Source organism: Schistocerca serialis, chromosome 2 (genome assembly GCF_023864345.2).
Source record: "Schistocerca serialis cubense isolate TAMUIC-IGC-003099 chromosome 2, iqSchSeri2.2, whole genome shotgun sequence".
Classification (NCBI taxonomy): domain Eukaryota; kingdom Metazoa; phylum Arthropoda; class Insecta; order Orthoptera; family Acrididae; genus Schistocerca; species Schistocerca serialis.
In genome coordinates this window covers 754,395,921-754,423,374 of record NC_064639.1, presented here as the reverse complement: position 1 = coordinate 754,423,374, position 27,454 = coordinate 754,395,921, and the positions used below count along the sequence as shown (strand labels likewise).

At 43.4% G+C, this 27,454-nt stretch overlaps 1 protein-coding gene across 1 annotated transcript in view; it reads left to right on the top strand.

Moving 5' to 3' along the window:
* The first annotated feature begins 18,933 nt into the window (after positions 1–18,933).
* LOC126456385 (uncharacterized) overlaps positions 18,934–27,454 on the top strand; it is a 127,906-nt gene continuing 119,385 nt past the window's right edge. Inside the window, exon 1 of the mRNA XM_050092139.1 lies at positions 18,934–18,973. The gene's annotated coding sequence lies outside the window, so the exon portion shown is untranslated. The remainder of the gene's footprint in view (positions 18,974–27,454) is intronic.

Below are 27,454 nucleotides of genomic sequence, written 5' to 3'. Positions count from 1 at the left end.
AATTTGTCGGAATAACTCGGTGGCTAGCTGCGCAACGTTCACGGATTTTCCATGTCACACTTTTGATCTGTTAGTAAGTTCCGTACGGTTAGTATGTCTTTCATGCATTTGGAGCGCGCACGATACCTTTAGTCTTACAACACCGTCAGTTTCTCAGTCTCCTGTCACAGTTGTATCATTCTGCCTTGTATCAAACAAATGTTATCTTCTGGTTTTCGTCGCGTCTCATTTTACCTGGGAAGCATTTACCTGCACCACTCACAAACATTGCTTTTTCTATCCAATCATATAGTGTTTACATGTACACCTTTAACAAGAAATTCGTCTCAGAAACGATTCCAACAACGTTCATCGTAATTAGTATTTCACTAAATTGTAGTATTATAACTATGGAGAAAATTTTAATTTTGTTATTTTTGTCACCGCTGAGGCAGAGCCCACTTGCGAACCATATTTCTCAAATATGTTAGAAGCAGTTCAAATGGCTCTCAGTACTATGGGACTTGACATCTGAGGTCATCAGTCCCCTAGTTTCAGAAACAAATCTAACCAGCCTAAGGACATCACACACATCCATGACCGAGGCAGTATTCGAACCTGCGACCGTAGCAGCAGCGCGGTTCCGGATTGAAGCGCCTAGAACCGTTCGGAGACAACGGTCGGCTGTTGGAAGCAGTTACCAGACTGTAATTGCGCTTGATATTTCAGTTCAAATACTGCGTACATTAATGCTATCAACAATTATGACTACATAAATGCAATCAAATTTGTAACGCATAACAAATGCAAATGGAGGCGTATACGGTCTTACGGTCAGTACTTCTGATTGAATGGTGCGATGGTCAGGTCAGAATCTCCGTTAATTTTGTACAATTATTCTGACTTTTTGGGCCGCCATGATAAATAATTCATACCTTTTTTCTACTGGCGAAGAATCATGCACTTTGTAAGCTCAAATAATTAAACATCTGACTGAATGTGGAAGCAAGAAGTTTGTTCAATAAAGCACACTGCCTTAGTCGTTCAAACAGTTCTTCAGCACAATCACTGCGAAAGCAGATGACGTGAAATGTAAAAGGCGTTGCATGTATGTTCAGCCGTTTCTTTTTCACTTTGTCGACGCAAAACACGCCAAGTAGTCGTACTTGGAGAGAATAATTTACACCTGGAGTTTATACATGAAAGTACTGAAAAATTGTAAAATGAGAATGTTGTTATCTATTATACGGGCGAGTAATGAGTAGAGAGAAACAAGGTGATTATAAGAATATTTGAACGCTGCTTTCCACAAATATGCCAGTCCGAAAGCTTTTGAAGCATCGCTTGTAAACCAACATCATACGTCCGCTTTCACCATCCCACCTCGGATATCCGCTGTACTTTCCACTACAACCACCAATAACTGCGATCAGCACAAAGCATGCATGTAAATTCTCAAAAACCAATGTAATGTCACTTCAACAAGACAGTCTTATAGCAGAAGTTAAAGAAAAACGACTGCAAGAAGTTCTATGAGAAGCTTTGCATTTTAATTTGTAGCCCGTGCATCCAGTGCAATTTGTGGCCTTTGTTAGGCCACCAGGCCAGTGTACTCAGATCACGGTTCTGGTTGTGCATCTTGTCAAGAAACGAGCTTTAGATTACGTTGTGGCAGGCTGCACCCGTGCCTAGACAAATATGCATGAGATACAACAACCTGAAGTTTCCGCAAAACGGAGCTCATGAAACTGCAATTTCGCTTAAGAAGCGGACGAGAGCGACATGTCCTACTTTGTGCTTAATTTTCGACCAATGAGTCCCTTACGGGAATAAATACTGACAATAGTTAATCAAGTTTGTTTTACAGATATGTATCCTTATTTCACTGTTAATTATGATGAGACTAAAATGTTGTGCTGTAAAAGATGACAGTGTACTTTCCAACGGATCTTTCATTCTAACAATTCCCACATATTTCAGACAAACACGGCGGAAACAATCTGTGATCGTAACAGAAGGCTCGCCAACAGTTTTATATATCTCTGGCTGGCGCAACCCACACAAAAGGCGTAGAGACTGTTACCATGAGTCGAGCATTCGTCTTCGCAGTCAAAATAGTGCCGTCGAATGTATAAATATCAGGTCATGCACAATTTTATTCTTCATATGCATATCTGAAAGACGTATTGAACCCAGTCGCCCCATAATACGGCAAGCACGTTTTAGGCAAACACATTTGAAAGTATCAAAAGAATTGCTTCCCTCGAAAATCAAAGTGGAATGAATCCCTAACGAAAGCATTGTAGTTTTACGCCGTTGAAAAAGGGAGGGAAGGAGATAGCAGTGATTCTACATGAAATAGTACCCTGCACTGGCAGACACTTTAATTTGTCAGTGCGTCCGCACATTATCACTGTGATAACAGTAGTCCCCACTGTAAAGTGTGTGAATTCACTAGTTGCTTTAATTTTAATGCTTCATATTTTTCGTCAACATTCAGTGCAGGTTTTCTTGTTTGAAACTATGTCGTCTCGTTCGCACTCGATGCCTTGTTTCTACTGACATCTTTTAGTACCAAACACCACAGAAACATTTTTTCTCAGATTATAGTAGTTGGTGTTTGTAGATCGGTTATGTGCGACAAAAGTTGTAGAAATGTTCGCAGTAAATAAATGTAACGTATTGCGCGCACATAGAAAAAGAAATCCACTATTGTACAGTTACACTACTGATGACAAACAGCTGGAGACAGAGTCTGCCGTAAAATATCTAGGGGTAACTATCCAGTGCGACCACCTGTTTTATGTGGAATGACTACATAAAAGCAGACACCAGACTCAGATTCCTCGGAATAATTGAAGGAAATCTAACTTATCCACGAATGGACTGGCTTATACATCCACATCTACATCCATACTCCGCAAGCCACCTGACGGTGTGGGGTGGAGGGTACCTTGAGTACCTCTATCGGTTCTCCGTTCTATTCCAGTCTCATACTGTTGGTGGAAAGAAAGATTGTCGGTATGCCTCTGTGTGGGCTCTAATCTCTCTGAATTCATCCTCATGGTCTCTTCGCGAGATATACGTAGGAGGGAGCAATATACTGCTTGACTCCTCGGTGAACGTATATTCTCGAAACTTCAACAAAAGCCCGTACCGGGCTACTGAGCGTCTCTCTTGCCCAGTCTTCCACTGGAGTTTATCTATCATCTCCGTAGCGCTTTCGCGATTACTAAATGATCCTGTAACGAAGCGCGCTGCTCTCCCTTTGATCTTCTCTATCTCTTCTATTAACCCTATCTGGTACGGATCCCACACCGCTGAGCAGTATTCAAGCAGTGGGCGAACAAGTGTACTGAACCTACTTCCTTTGTTTTCGGACTGCATTTTCTTAGGATTCCTCTAATGAACCTCAGTCTGGCATCTGCTTTACCGACAATTAATTTTAAATGGCCATTTCTTTTTAAATCACTCCTAATGCCAACTCCCAGATAATTCATGGAATTAACTACTTCCAGTTGCTGACCTGCAATATTGTAGCTAAATGATGAAAGTTCTTTCTTTCTGTGTATTCGCAGCACATTATACTTGTCTACATTGTGATTCAATTGCCATTCCCTGCACCATGCGTCAGTTCGTTGCAGATCCTCCTGCATTTCAGTACAATTTTCCATTGTTACAACCTCTCTATATACTACAGCATCATCCGCAAAAAGCCTCAGTGAACTTCCGATGTCATCCACAAGGTCGTCTACATCTATTGTGAATAGCAACGGTCCTACGAAGTCCCCTGCGGCACACCTGAAATCGCTCTTAATTCGGAAGACTTCTCTCCATTGAGAATGACATGCTGCGTTCTGTTATCTAGGATCTCTTCAATCCAATCACACAATTGGTCTGATGGTCCATATGCTCTTACTTTGTTCATTAAGCGACTGTGGGGAACTGTATTAAACGCCTTGCGGAAGTCAAGAAACACGACATCTACCTGGGAACTCGTGTCTCTGGCCCTCTGAGTCTCGCGGACGTATAGCGAGAGCTGGGTTCACACGAACGTCTTTTTCGAAACCCATGTTGATTCCTACAGAGTAGATTTCTAGTCTCCAGAGAGGACATTACACTCGAACATAATACGTGTTCAAAAATTCTACAACTGATCGACGTTAGAGATACAGGTCTATAGTTCTGCACATCTGTTCGACGTCCCTTCTTGAAAACGGGGATGACCTGTGCCCTTTTCCAATATTTTGGAACGCTACGCTCTTCTAGAGACCTACGGTACACCGCTGCAAGAAGAGGGGGGGGGGGGCAAGTTCCTTCGCGTATTCTGCGTAAAATCGACCGGGTTCGATTCCCGGCGGGGTCAGGGATTTTCTCTGCCTCGTGATGGCTGGGTGTTGTGTGCTGTCCTTAGGTTAGTTAGGTTTAAGTAGATCTAAGTTCTAGGGGACTGATGACCATAGCTGTTAAGTCCCATAGTGCTCAGAGCCATTTGAACCATTTTTTTTTTTGTAAAATCGAAACTGGTATCCCGTCAGGTCCAACGGCCATTCCTCTTTTGAACGATTTTGATTGTTTTTCTATCCCTCTGTCATCTATTTCGATATCTACCACATTGTCATCTGTGTGACAATCTAGAGAAGGAACTACAGAGCAGTCTTCCCCTGTGAAACAGCTTTGGAAAAAGACGTTTAGTATTTCGGCCTTTAGTCTGTCATCCTCTGTTTCAGTACCATTTTGGTCACAGTGTGTCTGGACATTTTGTTTCGACCCACCTACCGCTATGACATAAGACCAAAATTTCTTACGATTTTCTGCCAAGTCAGTTCATAGAACGTTAGTTTCAAATTCGTTGAACGCCTGTCGCATAGCCCTCCTCACATTACATTTCGCTTCGTGTAATTTTTGTTTGTCTGCAAGGATTTGGCTATGTTTATGTTTGCTGTGAAGTTCCCTTTGCTTCCGTAGCAGTCTTCTAATTCGGTTGTTGTACCACGGTGGCTCTTTTCCATCTCTTACGATCATGCTTGACACATACTCATCTAACGCATATTGTACGATGGTTTTGAACTATGTCCACTGATCCTCAACACTATCTGTACTTGAGATAAAACTTTTGTGTTGAGCCGTTAAGTTCTCTGAAATCTGCTTTTTGTCAATTTTTCTAAACAGGAAACTCTTTCTACCTTTTTTAATATTTCTATTTACGGCTGAAATCACCGATGCTGTAACCACTTTACGATCGCTGATTCCCTGTACTGCGTTAACTGTTTGAAATAGTTATAATCGCCCGATTCTTGCGTATTGTTCATCTATCTGCGATCTCTATCAGCTAGGACTGATAGAGAAGACGGAGAAGATCCAACGAAGAGCGGCGCGTTTCGTCACGAAATGGTTTAGCTGGCGAGAGAGCGTTACCGAGATGCTAAACAAACTCCACTGGCAGACGTTACAAGAGAGGCGTTGTGGATCACGGAGAGATTTACTATTGAAATTTCAGGACAGCACTTTTCAGCAGAAGTGGAACAACATATTACTTCCCCCCCCCCCCCCCCTCCCATACAACTCGTATAAAGACCACAAGGAGAAAATCCGATAAGTTAGAGCCAATAAGGAGGCTTACCGACAATCATTCTTCCCACGCGCTATTGGCGAGTGGAAGAGGATTGGTGGGATCAGATAGTGGTTTCGAAAGTACTGCGACCGAACCGCCGAATCTTTCCATCAGTAAATGAGGTATGTTCTCGACTGACTCGGTTGTTTTAACCCCTCCACTGACGGAATGACCCGCTTCCTACTTCCGTACGTATAAAGCCGATACGGACTTGTAGCTGTCACGCCTTTGCGCTTACTGCTACGTATTTTAACCGTAAATAGCTCAGCCCTAATGGTAAGAGGTAGTAGTGAATTCACGTTATTAATCTTTGAAGACAGCACAGCTGCCACAAGCTCCGCTCACTTTTACTCCACTCCTACCCTCGCCATTGCACCACATTAACTAGGTGCTACATGGACCTTGCTAAATTCACTTGCGTATACAGTTTTGACCGTTACTCGCCAGTATTTACCTAATGATTAGTACACTCCTAACCGGACTATTTCCCAAAGAGCTGTGATGATTGAACGGGTTCGATCCACGGCCTACAGTGCCCTACAGTTCACACGGTAACACTGCCTACCTGACCCACTTAACTTGGTAGTGAGCTTATGTATCCAATCACCACTGCTAGCAGCAGTGGATAATCCTATCAGCACGACGAGAGCAGCAGACTTACCGTCGAATCCTCCTGAAAATACTTATAACTACGGTCGCCAGCTCTGAAGGAGCAAAAGAATAAATCAATTTTTTGGCTCGTTGCAAAGTGAAACGGCTTGAGTTGAATTTAAACTTAATTCTGAATATTACTATTTCTGATCATTCTAGGTGATTCTACAAAGCAAATACTCTCTCAATTTCTGTGAGTTGGCTTGGTAATTACCACCAAGACAACTTATGCAACTTAGGTTAACAAATTCTATCCTTCAACTTATTTAATGATTTTGGATATTACTCTTCGGACAATTGATATAGAATTAGTTAAGTGACTATACTTGAAAGGTTACTCAGAAAAATTTAAGTAACTATAAATAGGCGACTCATTCTGGTGTGACAATTGCTCTTTTCAACATTCTTATACGCTAAAGTATTCTACACCCAAAAGAATTGTAAATGAAAGAGACGATGGTGGCCTCAGTCTGATTTCACTACACTATGTTTCAGGTTACTACACTTTACAATGAACAACATGCGTCGTAATTTTACTCATTACTATATTCTGTCTTCTGCACTTGCACAAAAGAAAACTGGTATTCTCCTTTTACATGTATACAAAGTTCGACTTAACAATTGCAAGCAGTCTTGCCTTGGGTAGACGTGTCGGTGCTGGTGGTGAGATGCATGTGGCTAACGCAGCTCTTCACGCCTCATGCCCTCAATGGCGGCTGGAACTACGAGCTGTAGCACTCGTATAAGCTACTGCACGTCCGCCATAAAATCTGGGCGCAGGAACTCTCACAATCAGCCCCAGTGGCATAGAGACGGCTTCGACAACCATTCGTCGCGCTCTATTCCACAAACGGCGACGATATTCGCCTCTTCGCTGTTGCACAATCACTTTTGCGTGAGCACAGTTACGCACGTCCGGTCACGTCAACACTCCCCAGGCCATTCCATTGTTCAGTCCCTGTGTCTCCAGCTACCTCTAGCTACGCTCGTATCACCAAGAGTGGGGGCGTTCCCCTACCACCTTTTCACCGAAATCATTTAGTATTTAAGAATATTTATATTTATTACCCTGGAGTTCATACCAGTCATAATAATTTACTACTAGCGCTTTATAACATTAAATCATACAGTAATAACTTATAATTACCAAGAAAAAGAATACATTTGACTCCGAGAGCTTAGTGCATTGTCTGAGAGGCAGCGCTAATAGATGGCATCAGGGTGCACTCCCTGGCAGTCTCACACCAGCGCGCCCGTTTCCGACGCGCGGGCTCCAAATTACTGTCAGCCCACCATCATTTCAGTTCCGTTACAGTACCCTCCGCCACACACCATTAAGTGACTTGCGGAATAGGATGTAGATGTAGTTGGTATTATTCACAGTTTCCGGAAAATTTCTTCTGAGTAGCACACTTACGCTACTCGTCAATGGAATTGCTTATACTTTTTGGTCTGGACTACTGAAAATCCACTCTGTTCGCCCTCTTCTTGTTCCTGCCATGATTTTGCACGCGACGGAGTCACTCAGGTTAACATTTTTCTTGTACGCGTCCCGTCAGCAATGTCTTTAACTTTTCTCCTCATCGACAGTAAATTTAATTCCAGGAATAACTGGGGTGACAGGAATGGAAAGGAAACGCGATGGTAAAGGGATAGGAAGGAAATAATGACTTGCAACCGCGCAGGGTATTGTGGCAATGTAACTGCGAGAGATGAAAATTTATGCCGGACCACGACTCGAACCCTGATGCTGGATTTGTCTAGAACGGGCATGTCCGTTAAAACAGACATCCTCTCGTAACTATAATTCTAGGGTTGCAACGCATGTCTGATGAAAGAGTTCCAGTGCGAATGCACAACCAATTACCGAACTCGCACAGGAATCAGAAATCTATGAGTTGGAGATATACGGGCGGGAGTCGTAGCGATGAGGCGAGTTGGAAGTTAGGAATCTAAGTCTGACGGAAAGTGTGTACGGATGGCCGAGGCGGTTCACGCAATCTTTCTAGAGAAGCGGAGGATCCGGCTTCGAGTCCTGGTCCGACACAAATTTTCAACTCACGTCTTTGCACGTTCTGTGCGGATGGAACTCATTTTTTCCTTTGTACGCCTTCCCCATCCCATTTCCTTTCCATTTCTTTCAACCTAATTATTAATGTACACTGAGGAACCAAAGAAACTAGTACACTTACCTAATATCGTGTAGGGCCCCCTCGAACACGTAGAAGTGGGGCAACATAACGTGGCATGGACTCGACTAATGTCTTAAGTAGTGCTGGAGGGAATCGACAACATTAGTACTGCAGGTCTGTCCACAAATCCGTAAGAGTACGAGGGGGTGGAGACCTCTTCTGAACAGCACGTTGCAAGGCATCCCAGATATGCTCGATAATGTTCATGTGTGGGGGAAAGCGGAAGTGTTAAAACTCAGAAAAGAGTTCCTGGAGCCACTCTGTAGAGGTTCTGGACATGAGGGGTGTCGCATTATCCTGGTGCAATTGCCCAAGCTCGTCTGAATGCACGATGGACATGAATCGATGCAGGTGATCAGGCAGGATTCTTACGGACGTGTCATCTGTCAGAGTCGTGTCTAGACGTATCACTCCAACTGTACACGCCCCACACCATTACAGAGCCTCCACCAGCTTGTGCAGTCCCCTGCCGACATGCTGAGTCCATGGATTCATTAGTTTGTCTCCATATCCACACACGTCCATCCGCTCAATACAATGTGAAGCGAGACTCGTCCGACCAGGCAACATGTTTCCAGTCATCAACAGTCCAATGTCAGTGTTGACGGACACAGGCAAGGCGTAAAGTTTTGTGTCGTCGGCAAGGGTACACGAGTGGGCCCTCGGCTCTGAAAGCCCATATCGATGATGTGTCGTTGAATGGTTCCCACTCTGACACTTGTTGATGGCCCAGGACTGAAATCTGCAGCAATTCGCGGAAGGGTTGCACTTCTGTCACGTTGAACGATTCTCTTCAGTTGTCGTTGGTCCCGTTCTTTGAGAATCTTTTTCCGGCCGCAACGATGTCAGAATTTTGATGTTTTACTGTATTCCTGAAATTCACGGCACACTCGTGAAATGGTCGTACGGAAAAAATTCCCACTTCATTGCTACCTTGGAGATGCTGTGGCCAATCGATCGTGCGCCGACTATAACACCACGTTCAAACTCACTTAAATATCGATAAACTGCCGTTGTAGCAGCAGTAACCGAACTAACAACTGTGCCAGGCACTTGTTTTATACAGGCGTTGCCGACCGGAGCGCCGTATTCTATTTACATATCTCTGTATTTGAATACGCATGCATTTACCAGTTTCTTTGGCATTTCAAGGTACATGTCAAAGTTGTTCATAGTATTGCTACTATATCAAAAATTAAATTACATTAACAGCGATCGTTCCCCATGGCCTGTGAAGACATTTGTTGCAACCAATGTCCGTGCCTGCACTGCGATGTAGCAATGCGCTCTATTCTGAATCGCAGTGCGGCTGTAACTATTTACGCAACCAAGTTAGTTCCAGCTACGGTAAGGCTTATAGTTCGCTTTGTCAAGTAATAATTGTTGAACGAACCTGTATGGTATTTGCAACGTGCATCTTGTTTATTTACACATAGCTACGAATACGGTGTATCGTAGAAGCTAAAGAGTAATTTCATTGGAATAGTAATCGCTATTTCTAAAAGCAATTTTTGGGTCTGCGTCGTTCTCCATGCGTCTCTTGCTTCTTCTGCTATACCGTCTAATTTTAGTGGAAAGCTTCCCGACAGTGTCTGATACATTTTTCTTGATGTTAAATTTTTATTGTACAGTTTTCATCCAAATTTTATAACACGGAACTGATTCTCTAGAATTTAGATTATCCTGAAGGCACTGAAAGGATTTGAGGTGGCTCGTCCAACAAATCCACCTCCTCTTTTCTGAACGATGATACAAGGATATTATGTGACACACACTAATGAGGCAGAGGTCCAGTTGAAATCTTCTCAATTGAAGAAGCATTAAATTTTCGTAAATCGTTTCATACGCAGCTGTGTACGATTTGCCATAGAGCAAGGTAACGGAGCACGGAAAAGAAGAGGTTGTAACAAGCTCCCTTTGACTGTCACTGGTGTCACAATACATTTAGCGCTGTATATCGTTCACTAGACGTTCCGCAAGGTGAAAACAATTCTGTCTGAGTGAAATTTCATGTATTGGACATCGTAAAATACTCTGCACACCTCCATAGACTAAACGACGCCATTGTTTGACAATTTTGGGCGAGGTAAGGCATTATTCCCTTTCTTTATTTTAAGTTGTTGCTTCAGATCTTCTCAGGCAGCCTATAATATACGACGATCGAAAACTGTGTTCAGGGTCATAGGAGCAGCAGCACAAAAGTGAAGAAAGTGTGATTTAGCTTTCAAGGAAGTGTCTCTCACCGACGCAACAGATGTCCTCTGCATTTCCGTTGTCTGGCATATTGACGCTTGGGTTTGACTCTTCCATGATGTTATATTAAATGATATCGGTAATAGTAGATACGTAGTACACGAGGCACTACGGTATGCGAGGCACTACGTACACATCTGTAAACTGTCTCTGCAAGTCACTTTACAGAGTGCATTTCGATTTCCATTACATTTGTCCTTTACTGTTCCATTTTAATTGGTAAATGGGATGATCGATTGTCGGAAGTTTCAATTAGAGGTCGAAGGGCTCTTGTTCTCCAGTCATGTCTCTTTAAGTGCGATGTGTGTGGGAGCAAGAAATATGTTTCTTGTGCTTTCTTAGAGCGTGCGCTCTCCGAATATAACAATAAATCTGTCGCTTATGTACAGCGCCTCTCTTGTAACAAACGCAGCTTGAGTTTAATGAGCACCTCCGTGGTGCTCTAGCGCATAATAAAGGAACACAAGACGAAACACGTTGTTCCTCCTTGGATTTTCTCCAGTACGGAAACGGTGCTAGACTGACTGGTAATATGAAGAGTCGTTCGAGCGACACAGTGTTGTCTCTCTCCACCCATCCCTGCGTCATCAACAGTCACCACATAGTTCTGTCGGAAGTATAACAACCAACAGAAGCCAATGAAATTTAAACTTAAGCCAGCAAATTGACCATACCTTGGTTGTGACACAGTTTTACTTGTTTTCACACGCAAGGGTTGACAACTATGAAGGTGTCTTCTCAGTCGGTCCGACTACACTTAAAGAGAAAAGAGATTGCCTCCAGTCTCTTCCACATCTCTTGGGGGTTCCTCCCTCCTTCACCCTCCCCCCCCCCCCTCTCTCTCTCTCTATCTCTCTGTCTCTTTCACTCACTCTTTTTTTTTCTCGCTGCATAAACCTCTTTCGATCATGAATTCCTGTGCAGTGGTCGTGATTGTGTGGATTGCCGTTCTTCGTTATCCGAACTTCGATGATTCCGTCTGCACTTCTCGCTGTTAATACTGAAACACCACCAAACAAACATTAAACTGGTACGAAGTGTACTACATGCTTGGTGTAAGTATATGATTAGCATTTCAGCCAAACGAATTTCTGCAATCTGTACATAAGCAAAGATTAAGCAACAAATTTCTCATTCAGAAAACGTATTGGAATGCTGTGAGACGGTACTCTGGCGCATCATATAGCAAGGACAAACATCTGCGAGTGTGATGTGACTGAAAGTAGGGTAATCGCATCTCCACTGCAAGCTAGCCTTCCCTGTACATGGGGCAGCCTACTCTCCAGGCGGAGCGAAACCGATAGCAACTCAAGTGACGTACAACAGAGGTGGCCAGATGCATAACAGGAACAATGTTGCACGTCAGCAGCCATTTGGAACAAGTAATGCACAGTTTTATATCACTGCCGAAACCAGGATAAAAGCTGCGTTCTGCAGATTGTCAGTTTCAGTTTCTTTGTGCTGAGTAGTTCCATCACAGCTCACCTACTGAGGAGCATCGACCTGTTCACCAAAGAAATCAACACACTCCCCGGCGATGAGTCCGATATTAAATCTGCAACCCAGTGATAAGTTGCTGCCGTGAACCAGTGTGCATACCATTAATAAGATAGTCGTATACACCCATTTCATGAATGGAACATTGGCACAGGCTGGGGCTTTTACTACAGCGATGACCTGGAGCTTTACTGTTTGTATTACTGAATATATCAGTGTTTTGGACATAGACATTTATAACTAGTTTGTTGGAAGTAACACATATGTGGGTGGACAGATGTATCAATGGTACTTCGTAGTGTGTTGTCAAGGTAGAAAAGTCACAATAGCCACAGCGACTGGCGGTGAAGTGAAGTTGCAGCACATCATGTATTGGAATTCTGCAGCTACAGCACTGCGGACTGTCGAGACTGTCATTTATCATTCCACGACATTGATGCTCTCATGGAATCCATGGTTCCAAAATGTCCATATAAACGTATATAAGGATCTCAGTAGCCCACGTGGATAGTGCCCAAGTGGAGAGATATTTCAGTCACATCACGGATCTTTAGTAGTACAGTGTGCATGGGGGCTTCATTAAATAAAATGCAAATATAATTAGTTTTTGGTAGCTGTGTGTCCGATTACGCAAGTCTCGTAAACGGTTGGCCCTGACTAGAATTATTACGCAATCTGACTGCATAGAATAACAACAAACAATGAAAGAAAATTTTCGTTAACACAGTTAATTAATTAAGTCCCCAGCAACTATAAAACCTACTAAACCAAAGCACAAGTGTAATTGTTCTGTGTGTGGGAGTGTGACTCAACGTACACATCTGGCACGATTCTTCTTCAACAAGACAAGAAATTTTAAATACCATTCATACTGAAGTAACTGAAAAAATAGAAATACTATAATTGCGTAAGGAAAGCAGAATTACACTCTAATACAAGAACACACGCCAGATGCTTTGTTGACTGAACCTGTAATGACACATTATTTAGGACATTGAAATAATGAGAAAAAAAAGAAAAGTAGTTTGTTACCTTAATTTATATTGATGAAGAGCACTCTAGACATTACAATCTCTCCACACCGACTCGCTACTACCACATCTCAACCAGAACTCTCCAATATCACAGCTCAGCAAGCACTGCCTACTAGCACATCTCAACAAACACTCCTCACTACGACATCTCAGCACAGACTACCCCGAGTCCTCGACAGGCACAGACTACCACGAGCTCTCCCCAAGCACTGTGGAGGCGGCTTAATAATACTCTTTGGCGCAATCTCTGGCGCAGTGGCTCAGTGTAGCCACCTTTCAAGTGGTCTTGCTTGAAGGAAGAAAAGTTACACAGGGACAGTGTGAAGACGTATGGCGCACAATCACTGAGGCGACAAAAGTCGTGAGATTCCTCCTAATATCACGTAGGACCTCCTTTTTCCCGGCGTAGTGCAGCATATCGACGTGGGATGGACTCAACAAATCGTTGGAAGTCCCCTGCAGACATACTGGGCCACGCTATCCCAATCGGCATTCATACTGTCGAAAGTGTTGCCAGTGCAGGATTTTGCGCCTGAAGTGACCTATCAATTCTGTCCCATAAATGTTCGATATGATTCATGTTGGGCGATGGGGGAGACCAACTCATTTGCTCGACTCGTCCAGAATTTTCTTTTTCTTCAAACGAATCACTAGCAGTTGTGGCCCAGTGACAATTCCATCACTGCCTGGGAACATGAAGTGTGTGAATGGCTCCAAATGATTTCCAAGGAGACGAACATAACAATTTTCAGTCATTGATCCGTTCACTTGGAACAAAGGACTCAGTAAATTCAATGCAAATGTTGCCCACACTACTGTGGAGCCACCACCAGCTTGCAAAGTGCCTTGTTGACAGCTTGGAACAATGGCTTCGTGTGGTCGGCGCCACAACTCTAACGCTACCGTCAGCTCTTATCAACTGAAATCAGGACACGTCTGACCAGGGTATGATTCTCCAGTCGTCTAGGATGCAACAGCTATAGTCACTAGGAGAGGCGCTGCAGACGATGTCGTGCCGTTGACAAAGGCACTCGCTTCGGTCGTCTGCTGCCATAACCCCATAATGACAAATTTCGCCGCACTGTCCTAATGGATACGCTCGTCGTACGTCCCAAACGATTTCCACGGTTATTTCGCGTCGTGTTACTTGTCTCTTAGCATTGACAACTCAACGAAAATGCATCGGATCTCCGATGTTAAGAGAAGGCCGTAGGTCACTACGTTGTCCTTGGTGAGAGATAATGTCTGAAATTCGGTATGTGCGGCACACTCTTGACGCAGTGGGTCTCAGAAAATTACATTTGCTAAAGATGTCCCATGCGTATAGCTCCAACTACCACTCCGCGTTCAAAGTCTGTTTATTTCAGTCGTATGTCCATAATCATCTGGGAAACCTTTTCACATGGATCACGTGTGCACAAACGACAGTTCCACCAACGCGATGCCGTTTTACACCCTGTGTGCCCGATACTACGGCCACCTGTATGTTTGCATATCAGTCTCTCTATGATATTTTTCATCTCAGTGTAGAGCGTCACCTGGCGACCACTGTTGCGGAATCCGTTGATGGGGCAGCGCAGAAAGGCGGCGGTAGTGAGCTCAGGCAGAACACTGCTCATTGAAATCTCGTCTCACTGAAATCCCTAGAATCACGTTTACTGAGCCACAATATCGCTTAATTTTAAATGATTATAAATGATTGATTGCATAAGTCATGAAACAACAACCGCGCCGTTATTCTTATTATATGAAATAGTTTTGAAAAATAGAAATAATGAATCTTTTCTGATTTTGCACAGGGTGCTATCACCAACAACAGCATACATATCCCAACGTGAAGATATCCGTCCTACTCACGATGGATTAAAATCCTTTTTAACTACTACACGATAATACATTTAAATAATTCTTAATTATTTTTTCTGAGGGGCTAGATGTTCCAGGATGCAATGGCAGCGTAAGCATTTATTGATATTGCTATTAATAAGAACTATACCTCTGGCCGAATATGAACTGAAAAATACTGCAGGACGCCGTTTTCAGATTATTAAAATTATTCTTTTTATACTTTTAGTATTATATGACTGTTGGAAGAACTTATATAATTTTTGTCATTAATGGCGTCGCTACAACAATGAGCCTACGCAGAAATGGCCAGGGCAACATTTAATTATTACGTACTGAATCATATACAGAATAGGTACTAGCTGCTCACAAAAATACGCACTACAATCATTAATCTCATATGTATTCAACGAAATTATATTCCTACTGCAAATAATTATATCAGTTACAGACCGTGAAAATTTAACGTCCGTCAGTGAGGATCGCAAAATCGACAAGATAATGAAACAAAAACCACTCATCATCCTTTTTCAAAAAAACACAGATAATAATATTTGTAATTCTGATAGCACAGATAACTCTCCTCCATTGTTTATTTCTACTGTTTCTTACCGGAGGCAATGCTGTACCACCTATCCCCGTCTCCTTTGCGGCGGGAGGGGGGGGGGGGGGGGGTTGGGCATCAAAACAAAATACCAAAAACGTACTAGGGAGAAATGCCGTGGTGGGATGGACTAATTTATGTAAAGGCTGCATTTTAGTTACACATTTATTTTCAAATACACAAATGGCAGAAACCTGAAGGTAGTGTTACCAACACGTTGCGATTACTTAACTGGTAAACAACACTCACATTTAACCTCTGCACGATTAAAGTCAACTGCCAATCAACAAACAGTTGCTAAAGCACAAGTTATTTTAAACGGAATATCAGGTAACATATAGTACTTTTGACACACTAATCAACTACTGTGGAAAACGTCTTATTATATGTAATAACAATATCTCATTACAATTAGTAAAATCACCGTCGTCTCCACTGTAACCTCCTCGTAAACAAATATCAACAAATTCCGACCACTGCTGTATGCGGTGTACTGTTGATCAAACCTTCATTATCATTCAGTTTCCTTATTCTAATTCACTCAGTAATCCATATGTGCCAAAGGCAAGGTAGATTAACTTTTAGATAAGAGTATACTTTCGTAATACAAATCTGTTGTTACTATTACGTTTCACAGGAGGCAGCTTGTAGTTTACACAGCTGAAGTCATGCATTGGCATTTGGACCACAAAGAAGATATCATCTAAATTGCACTTAACATGATAGCTTATAGCCTAAAATAGAAAAAGCAGTTTTACTTAAAACTACCGGGAGAGGTTTATTTTTTATTGTTAAACAGTTCGTTAAATAACTAGTGTGCCGTTAATGCCACAGCTCAAGGGAAAATGCTTTCAGTAAACCGCAGAGTACTTAATAACTGTCCATTCAGAAGATTCAGCCTTGCACAAATTATTGCTGTGATTTAAGATATGTCCCAGAGGCGAAACCGAAAAGCTCTGAGTAATACGAGGGTTGCATCTTTAATAGTGACAACTATTTTTTTACAGCTGGTAAAAAATAGGAACGTGTTTCAAAGTCTTACTGACCTGGAAAGTAGTTACCAGCATTGTGCATAACCCATTGCCAGCAATGTGGAAGTCTTAGCAGTGCCATTTGTGTTGACAGTCCGAGCGGCGCCGTCTATTGTCCGACGAATTTGTAGCAGTCCTGAAGCGAATGCCGTGAAATGTTTCCTTCAGTTTAGAAATCGAGTTGAACTTACTAGGGCTTAAGTCAGGGAAGTGCAGTAGGTGTTATAGTACTTAGCAGCCCCATCAGTCAAACAAGTCAGTAATAGCTTGCACTGTACGTTCTTCAGCATTGTCCTGCAAAATGATGGTCAGGTCCTGCAAAATGTGTCATCACTTCTGTCTCTAAGGTGGTCGTAGGTTGTGTTCCAAAAATGAACAGCATAGAGACAGAAGTGATGACACTTTCTGCAGGAATTGAACTTTAATTTGGCGGGTTTTCAACACTGTCGACAAGACGAAATACTGGAAAGAATATTTATTGGAACTAAACAAAATTGAACCTTGGTATTGTGACAGTATTTTTAAAGTAGATAATTTAACTGCAATTGTCTTTAATTTTGAAATGAGAGAGATCGTAATAATTTTTCTTTAATGTCTTAACTGTTGCTGCAGGCAGTTCGATGACATCAGCGGTGGCCCGCGCGGGCGATGTGTGGAGTTAATCCTGGTTCGTGGCGTGAAGATAATGATGGTTCCTCCTGTTTCATTAATATTCCAGTTACGGAGGTGGTCCACGTCTCCGTTGTATTCGAATCAGCTGGCAGCACTGGCACTATAATAATAGTTCCAGTGTGTGCGTTGTCGTTACGCGCGCGACGTTTTATTGTTAAAAGTTTATTAATCACGCGGTGTGTGAAGGTCGGAATTATGCAATGTCTTTAGTATTTACGATATATAGCTGGTTAATGCCAATACTTCGCACAGTTGTTTCACCGTGTTGTCACAGGAAATGAGTCACATGTGTTTGTCATTATAACAGTCCGTTAAACATCAGTTCAATTTACGTCGTCGTCTTTAAGACAGTTTGGATGATATATTAAATGTTTCTTGGTCAAATCACACCTGTGTTCTTTTACTTATCATTTTGGTTTGTTCCACTTTCACGCAATTCTAACAGTTAGTGTCTCCACACGACAATGATGTCTGGTTCACGGCTAATTGTCACAAGTTCACACAGTAAGTAGAATCGTCACCGCAAACACTCCATATACTTTTCAGGTTTTACTCTTCACTTATTAATAACACCAGATCTGCTGTTAACACAGCGGACGCACTGTAATTAATTGTTCCTCCGCGTATCACCGACTTTTACGCCGAACTTTGCAACGTTTCTCCATCCGCGAACCGGCCACGATACACCAACAACTCGGACGCTCTCTATCGATAGCCGATCGCTTTCTCCCTCTGACACAGTACTTCTCCTAGTCTAAGCAAAGATTTACAAAGCATATAAAACCAGAGCATTCATATTCGTACAATATAAAATACAAAACAGTAGCAAAATGGATGAATAAACAATGTGACGTATTAATAAATAAAGAATAGTTGAAATAAATGATACATACGTACTATGACAAGGTAATGCACAAAAGAAAAAAAATACTATCGCCTTTCGGGAAAAGCAATGTCTTTACAGAATTCCTCACACAGTGAAAGTAAAACAATGTCCTACTACAATTTCAGAAGGGAAATTTCAAATATTTTTCGAAAATTGTGAAAAAATGTAAGACAAAAATATAAGTACTCTATATTACCGTCTTGGTACCGATATATCGATATGCAGAGACTTATCGATATTCTAAGGAAAAACATCGATATATCAGTACCTTAGCAACAGCTCCAATTTAGAATTAACGCCCAGCCGGGAGCCATTTTTGGCACCATTGGTTCCAGCTGTGTGCACCGAATTTCACAGCTGGTGTACTCTAAAATGGCCTACAAATGCTATACTGCATACTACTACAAATAAAATTTAGTTATCTTTCGTGGTGCTGCAGTTTTAACGGTTAGCAGTGTAGATCTTACAAATTTCGTCCGATCACCAGTGTTTTTCTCGACAGGGCTGACGAGGCGTGCGTTGTGTTGCAGCGTGCAACCAGACGGTGTCGCCGTACGAGGAGGTGACGAGCCCGGAGGCGGAGCCGGGCCGCGCCGTCACCTGCTTCTACCGGCTGCGCACGGCGCGCAAGGACCTCGTGCTGCGCCTGCGCTTCCGCCGCTTCAAGGTCGGCGTCCTCGTCAACGGCACGCACTGCCTGCGCGGCTACTTACAGGTAAGCGCGCACTCTGCTCTCGCTTAAATTACGTGGAACCGGATGTTTAACGTACGAAGTTACAGCGGTGCCGCGACAGCTATTGTCTGCAGGCGACAGTGCTTCGATATGCGCGGAGACAAAAATTCGCGTGTGTGTCTGTTGGGGCTTATGGGTGCTCAACGTGGAGGTCATCAGCGCCCTGACATACATTAAAAGGAACGAATTCGCTTTAAAGTCTATATATCCGAGTAGTGCATGGTATTGAAACATGGACTATAGGAAAACCGGAACAGAAGGGAAACATAGCATTTTCCATACGGTGCTAAAGAAGAATGTTGAAAACTGGGTGATTCTCCTCAGAATCGATGAGAAAAGGAATATAAGGAAGATACTGACAGTGAGAAGGGGTAGCATGGTAGAACATCTGTTAAAACATCGGGGAATAACTTCCATGGTACAAGAGGGAGCTGCGAACGGTTAAAACTATAAAAGTAGAGATTTGAATAAATGCATTAAATAATTAAGGATATAGATTACAAATGGTACTCTCAGATGAAAAGGTCGGCACAGGAGAGGAATTCGTGGCGGGCCAGTCAGAAGACTGATGGCTAAAATAGAAAATGGTTCAAATGGCTCTGAGCACTATGACATTTAACTTCTGAGGTCATCAGTCCCCTAGAACTTAGAACTACTTAAACCTAACTAACCTAAGGACATCACAAACATCCATGCCCGAGGCAGGATTCGAACCTCCGACAGTAGCAGTCGCGCGGTTCCAGACTGTAGCGCCTAGAACCGCTCGGCCACCCCGGCCGGCTCTTGTTATGTTATTAGGGTCGGTTACGGTAGTGTGAATTCCAGTTTGCAGCTTCGAAAAACTTTGTCTTTCCGAGAAATAAGCACAAGCTACGAATTTCTTGGACTTCGTTTAGTTCTTGCCTTATAATTTATAAACCACGCCGTTCTCCGACATTAACAGCTATTCCCATATGTACAGTACATTAAATATGCAATAGTTTAAGTCCAACCGTAAGTTTATATATCCAGTAGTTTCTGATATATGTAACTGCAAATATTGGCCATTTCTTATCAAAAATTTAAATTTTGAGTTTTGCTCTATTTTCGGGCTGAATATGGGTATCACGGCTCATCGTACAAAGAAAGTATGATAATGGAAGTTAGAAGAAATTTTATTTTATTGGATTTCATTTGAACACAAAATGAAGTCTTCAGGCCCAGTAGCTCTCTGGATATCGCAGATAATCAGTATGTCAGAAATTTAATTTTTAAAGAAGTTAGCATCAACACTTCTAATAACGTATTGTGGGCATTGCGTTCAAAGATTGGATTGTATGTGTACATGAATTGCATGTGGACCAACAAAAATGTGGCCAAAATTAAGTAAGTCATCGCTACTTTGTGTTATTGTAATATCACCCTATTCATCGCAACAGTTGGTTCGTTATTAACAGTCTGTTGTCCATTCCCTTGTCCTGTTAAGGTTTTAGTCGCATTCGGTTCTCTGCTCTGTCAGTGTCTCATCGAGTTTTGTAAAATGTGAATTCCGTCAGGTTTTGTTACATACGTCAAAGAGCACTTAAGAAAAGTCACGTGATAGCGGTGAGAGAAAAAAAAGAACCTTATGCTTTCACTATATGAAGTGAGTGTGAAGCGTGGGCTTAAGGAGACTTATTAGTTTTACAAATGTTAGATGAAGTTACTGTGCACTATGCGTAGAGGAAGTGATATACTGTTTGAAAGTAATGTTACGGGCACTGTTCGTCGTGGAGGCAAACAGTTCCTGAACCATCGTCTTCTAGGTTATGAAGAGGATTCGCGGACCATCGAAATATTTGTTTCTTCTGTGAAGATAATATCACTGAGGAATTTATCAAGCACTAAACGAAACTACCTCAGTCACGAAGGAACAATGTGCACCAAGTGCAATCATTCGGTGCAAAAGAGACGATTCTTGAAGTGGCAAATCGTCGCTGCTGATGCCAGATACCACTCACATGTCATAAAACGTTGTACAGCATGGCATCAACTGTTAAACTGAAAAGAGACGTTCAGAGCGGACAGATATTAGGGATTGCATGGAACATATATATATACACTGCTGAAAACAGGAAAATTGTCAATTCTCGTTGAATGACCTCAGAGACAAAATGAAAAGCAATTACGAGTCTGATATCAGAACCGTCAACACTCATCTAATTAAATGGTACGGCATCATGGTTGGAGAGAAGTGGACTTCGTTTTCCTCTACTGCGTGGGCTCAACCGTCTGAAATGTTTACTTGCAGAAAAAACAGCGAGCGTGACTAAAGCTGTACTCACTTCTCCACCACTTCTTTTGCTCTCAGAGAAGTAGAGTTTCTCCTCGGATCTGAGCTCTTCTTATATGAATTCAGCGGATGTGAAACCACCTCAGCCCTTTTCTGGCAAGGAAAAATAAAATTACGGAGTGTTTCTCAAAAGAAATGTGACTTGGCCACTGTGTTTATCTTCCCAGGGGTGAGTCGGAAAGCTATTGCTGAGGTTGGAGAGAAGTTTCTGATCTCTCTGTATTGAGGGGACACATTCACCGACACATTATGCGGCATTTATTTTCACCTGTTCATCAAATCAGCAGCCACTGCAAAGGTGGACGTGGCTCATTTGTCCCACACCAAAGAAGCTGCTGCCTTCGATTCGTATTGCACATACTACCGCGTGCAGAAATTTTGGTGGAAATGCTCCCTTGGCCTGTCACCGTGAACAAGATTACGTGAGTCAGCCCCAAGAAAATGTCTCAAATAGCTCTCATGTATGTGCAAGAAGTGATACATGGGTGCCTGCAACTGCCGAGGAGCAGGTCTTAAGTGCTCAACTTTGTATGCCTTCAGGAAGGCATAATCGAAAGAGTGTGAGGTTGCAGGGGAAGCTGTCCATATCGAAATAAATAAGATCGAAATACGCCGAGAAAGAAAAAAAAGGTAAATAAAATCCATCATTTTCTGGCCTACAATGACCCGATATGAGTATATATTTCATTGAGCCTTATGATATTCGGGTATTTTCGTCAACTTCAGCTACAATGAAAGAGTACAGAATGAACTGGTACTAGCGTAGCAGAGGGAGAGGACGGGTAGGCAAGCAAGAGTGACCCATGCGTCTAGCTCCAACTGCCACTCCGCGTTCAACGTCTGTTAATACCCATCGTACGCCCATAATCGCGTCGGAAGCCTTTTCACATGAATCACATGTGTGCAAATGACAGCTCGGCCAATGCACTAACCTTTTATACCCTGTGTACCCGATAGTACAGCCATCTGTATCTGCGCATATCAGTCTTCCTATGACTTTTGTCTTCTCAGCTCAGGACGTAACCATGGCCACCACTGTTGCGGAATCCGTTGATGCGGCAGCACAGAAAGATGGGGCGACATTAGTGAGCTGTAGGAGAACACTGCTCACTGAAATCCCGGCTCACTGAATCCCCAGAATCACGTCTGCTGAGCCCCACCTATCCCCCTCCAGTTGGGAGTAGGGGTGATGGGGCGTCAAAGCGCAATGTCAAAATAGCAAAAACGTACTAGGGTTGGGCACAGATTGGCTTGGATGGGAGTAAAACATCCTGTCCGTTATGCTGATAAAATGCGGCAACTTGCCTGCCCAGCTAACAGGCAAGTATGGTCAGGCTAAAAGTGGAATGTGTACACCTCTGTCCATTACACCAACAGCGCTATACATCGGTTCTCCGACTAATGTCGTGTTTCTCGACTGCAGGAGGGTATTTGACACTATTCCGCTCTGCTGTATACTTATAAAAGAACTTACCGACTATCTGACCACATATGCGACTGATTCAAGACTTCCTAGCAAATAGAACTCAACACGTCGCTCTTAACAGAACGAAAGGGACAGAGTTAAGGGAGTTCTCCAAAGAACGTGATGGGACCGTTACTGTTTACAGCGTACATAAGTTATTTGGCAGAATGCGTTGGAACTTCTTTAAGGCTTCTCACAGCTGATGGGGTGGTCTATAAGAAGGCAGCAACGCCAGAAGGCAGCAAAGATTTGCAGAACGTCCTACAGAGGATTGAAGAGCGATACAGGGACTGACAGTCGACCCTGAACGTAAATAAATGTAACATGTTGCCATACATACGAAAATAGAGCAACTACTCTATAACTACACTATTGAGGACAAATTGCTGGAAACAGTAACTGCCACAAAATATCTAGGAGTACCTATCCGGAGCGACCTTACTGGAATGACCACATAAAATAAGTAGCAGAAAAAACAGATGGCAGGCTGAGAGTCACAGCAAGAATTTTTAGGAAAGGTAATTCATTCACTAAATAAGTGGCTTACAAGGCGGTCGTTCGATCGATTCTTGAGTATTGTTCATCAATCTAGGCTTTTACCAGGTAGGACTGATAGAAGAGAGAGAAAAGATCGTGGGATTATATAGTCCGTGCGAGAGCGTTACACAGATGCTGAAAAAATGTATGGCAGACCTACAAGACAGGTGCCGCGCATCGTGGTTTACTACTGAAATTTCGGGAGAATACTTTTCGGGAAGAGTCGGAAAACATACTACTTCCTCCCAGACACATCTCGCGAAATGACCATAACTACAAAAATTCGCAAAATAAAAGCTAATACAGGGGCTTACCGACAATCATTTGTCCTACGTGCCATTCGCGAATGGCGAAAGGAAGGGGGCAGGATCATTTAGTGGTATGATAAGTATCCTCCGCTATATACCGTCCGCAGCCTCGCTGAGTACCGATGCCGATATAGATATAGATAGATTGTGTGTGATTTTCTTTGGTTGACTAAGCACTGACTGCCGGTTGAATGGCCTACACACAGGTATGAAGTTAAGGTTTAAGCACAGTTCCTCACTAATTTCAGTGCTAATACATTACATGATTAAGTGATCTTTTTGTATATGTAAGCGAGGTTTCTATTTACAATAGATGTGTTTGAATATGGTGACTATTCTTACTTATACAGGGTGTCCCAGAGATGTTGCGACAAACCTCGAGGCGTTGTAGGGAATGTCTTGACGAATAAAAAGAGAGTACGAACGTGTGTCCAGAAACGTCATCCAAGCACGCTATAGATCGTCCAAGACACAGGCGACGGCGGCCGCCGCTAGGCAACTCCTTCGGCAGCAAACGTGACTTTGTACGGTGATGAACCGTAGACGGAACGTCTCGCAATGCTTCTCATTCAGGGACTGCGGACGATTGCTACGATCACCAGTGGAGAAGACAGAACTACCTGCCCCGTAGAGGTCTTGTCTCCTATGGATGCGATACTCTGTTGCCTTGTTGGTCGATGCTTTTGGACACGGGGTGCCATCTGCAATTCGTCTTTCTCCTGTATACCGAAACGTATTGGTGATTTCCAGGAGAAAAATAAACTGTGGTTGGAAACGTGTATCTCAAACCGTCTTCCACCGAGGCAACAGAGCATCACTTTCGTAGAGGATACAGCCTGTCCACTCAACAGCTAGCGCCATCTTCTACACTAGCGATCCTGGCTATCAGTGACGATCACAGAATAAGAAACGACATTGTAAGACGTTCCACCCTCGGTATACAAAGTCACGTTTTCTGCCGAAGGCACGACGTAACAGCAGGCTCCGACGCCTGTAACATCGACACTCTGCCGCGTCGTTGGGTGGCGTTTCCGGACACAGGTTTCTGTTGTCGATTTATTCCTCAAGACATCCTCTGCGACCCATCGAAGTTCAAATGTTCAAATGTGTGTGAAAATTTATGGGACTTAACTGCTAAGGTCATCAGTCCCTAAGCTTACACACTACTTAACCTAAATTATCCTAAAGAGAAACACACACACCCATACCCGAGGGAGGACTCGAACCTCCGCCGGGACCAGCCGCACAATCTATGACTGCAGCGCCCCAGACCGCTCGGCTGACTTCATTACCCCACCACAACTGTGTAAAAGTAGCTGGATGATGTTATCCGTAGGAATATACGTTTGAACGGGCTGCTGTGATGAAAGAATAATAAATTTCGTAAAAGTGTTCGCAAATTGTTAAATGAAAGGGATGTAATGGTGCTGATGAATGTACTATTCTATAAGTAAACCAAGATTTTGGCCACTGTAAAATCCTCCCATAGTAGTGTCTGCTCTCGATGAAATGGAGACCTGTCTTACGGCCTCTTTTCTTACCTGTCACCCAGGCATCAGCTTCCTCTCCAGTTGCCGGCCGATGTGGCCGAGCGGTTCTAGGCGCTTCATTCTGGAACCGCGCCACCGCTACGCTCGCAGGTTCGAATCCTGCCTCGGGCATGGATGTGTGTGAGGTCCTTAGGTTAGTTAGGTTTAAGTAGTTTTAAGTCTAGGGGACTGATGACCTCAAAAGTTAAGTCCTATAGTGCTCACAGCCATTTTGAACCTCTCCAATTTCCAGACGCCAATTTAACTTGGCCTGTATGTTCATCACTGTCGTTATGATTATGCTAGTAACAGAAATTAAATAAAGGTACGATTATGAATCTGTATAGCGTGCTCTAGAAATGTTGCGACGAATTTCTAGGGGTTAGAGTCCTCCGTCGGGCATGTGTGTGTTTGTTTGTCCTTCGGATAATTTAGGTTAAGTAGTGTGTAAGCTTAGGGACTGATGACCTTAGCAGTTAAGTCCCATAGGATTTCACACACATTTGAACATTTTTGATAATGAAGTCAACCTGAGATCTTCAGAATCTTCTTGTATGCGTGGCAATAGTCTGGAGCCACACGTATCATCCATGTGATGCTCAGGCGAATGTCCACATGCTGGAGTAATTCCGTTCTCCTTATACCCACACCTCAATGTCCGGCACAAATGAGACATGAAGAACATTTTGCAGACTTTAACCGGATCGGCGTCTAGAGTCGCAAGTGGTAACCGATGCCGAGTGTCAGCAGGTGAGAACCCGCAGCGATAATTGCTCCGCGGCTAAGGTCAGGCCGCGGCCGTTAATTGGCCGTGTTAATCGCCGCCGCTTTCAACTTAGGCTAATTAACGCCGCCCGGTTCATCAGCAATCAGCCCCCGCACCCCCTGTCACCCCCTCTCCCCCCCCCCCCCACCTTACCCACAGCTGTCGTGCGGGGGTTTTCCGAGCGCGGACGCGGATGCGCGCACGCGTTCAATTACGGGTCGCCAATTAACTCCTGTCCTTTACACACAAACCTTAATTTGCGCGAGCCCGCTGCGTGCGTGCGTGGCGTGGGAGGCGGCCAGCTATTAATTACTCTAATTGTAACAAATTGCGCGCCGGTCGCCGTCGTGAGGGCTTTCCGCAGAGTGGAGGGAGGAGTGGGGGAGGCGGCACAGCGATCCTCACTCGTCCAGCTGCAGCGCGCTCCCCACGCTATCGGGGATTTCTGCCGGTGAAAGCGTTCTGGAGCGAGTGCCGTACGCTTTCGCCGCTCGCTGCAGCACAGTCGCCTCTGGCGCTGTCGGTACTCCGGCTGACGTCGCTTTGAGCCTATTACCTCTACATCTGTGCATTAGAGAATGGCAGTCAATTGCACTACAGTAGACTCACTATGTTCTACTTTCAGAATCTGAGAATCGACAGCCTATCGAGTCAGGTATTGAAGGTAGGTCCCTGACGTATTGTACCAAAATACTACAGCTAGCAAAATTTTTGGAAAAAAATTGGAAGTCTATGCTGTTAGGAAGCTCTGAGGCAAGTCAGGAATTTACAAATATTGTGACTAATTGGGACCAGAGGGGGGCCTACGTAACGCCTACCGGGCGCGTCCTCGAGGTTCGGATGGCAGATCCCACCAGATACGGTGTGGTGGCTCTAATAACCAATAATGAAAGGCAGACTAACAGTTTCTGGGAGCGCAGAGTGCTGTAACACTCCACCAATTCGCTCTACCTCCCACTTCAACTTACCAATTCTGCTTTTTAAATTTTCTAACCTGTATATTCGATTAAAGGATGTAACATTCCATATTCCGCTTTCGGCTTTTCGCGGATGATGCTGTAGTATACAGGGAAGTTGCAGCATTAGAAAATTGTAGCGAAATGCAGGAAGATCTGCAGCGGATAGGCACTTGGTGCAGGGAGTGGCAACTGACCCTTAACATAGACAAATGTAATGTATTGCGAATACATAGAAAGAAGGATCCTTTATTGTATGATTATATGATAGCGGAACAAACACTGGTAGCAGTTACTTCTGTAAAATATCTGGGAGTATGCGTGCGGAACGATTTGAAGTGGAATGATCATATAAAATTAATTGTTGGTAAGGCGGGTACCAGGTTGAGATTCATTGGGAGAGTCCTTAGAAAATGTAGTCCATCAACAAAGGAGATGGCTTCCAAAACGCTCGTTCGACCTATACATGAGTATTGCTCATCAGTGTGGGATCCGTACCAGATCGGGTTGACGGAGGAGATAGAGAAGATCCAAAGAAGAGCGGCGCGTTTCGTCACAGGGTTATTTGGTAACCGTGATAGCGTTACGGAG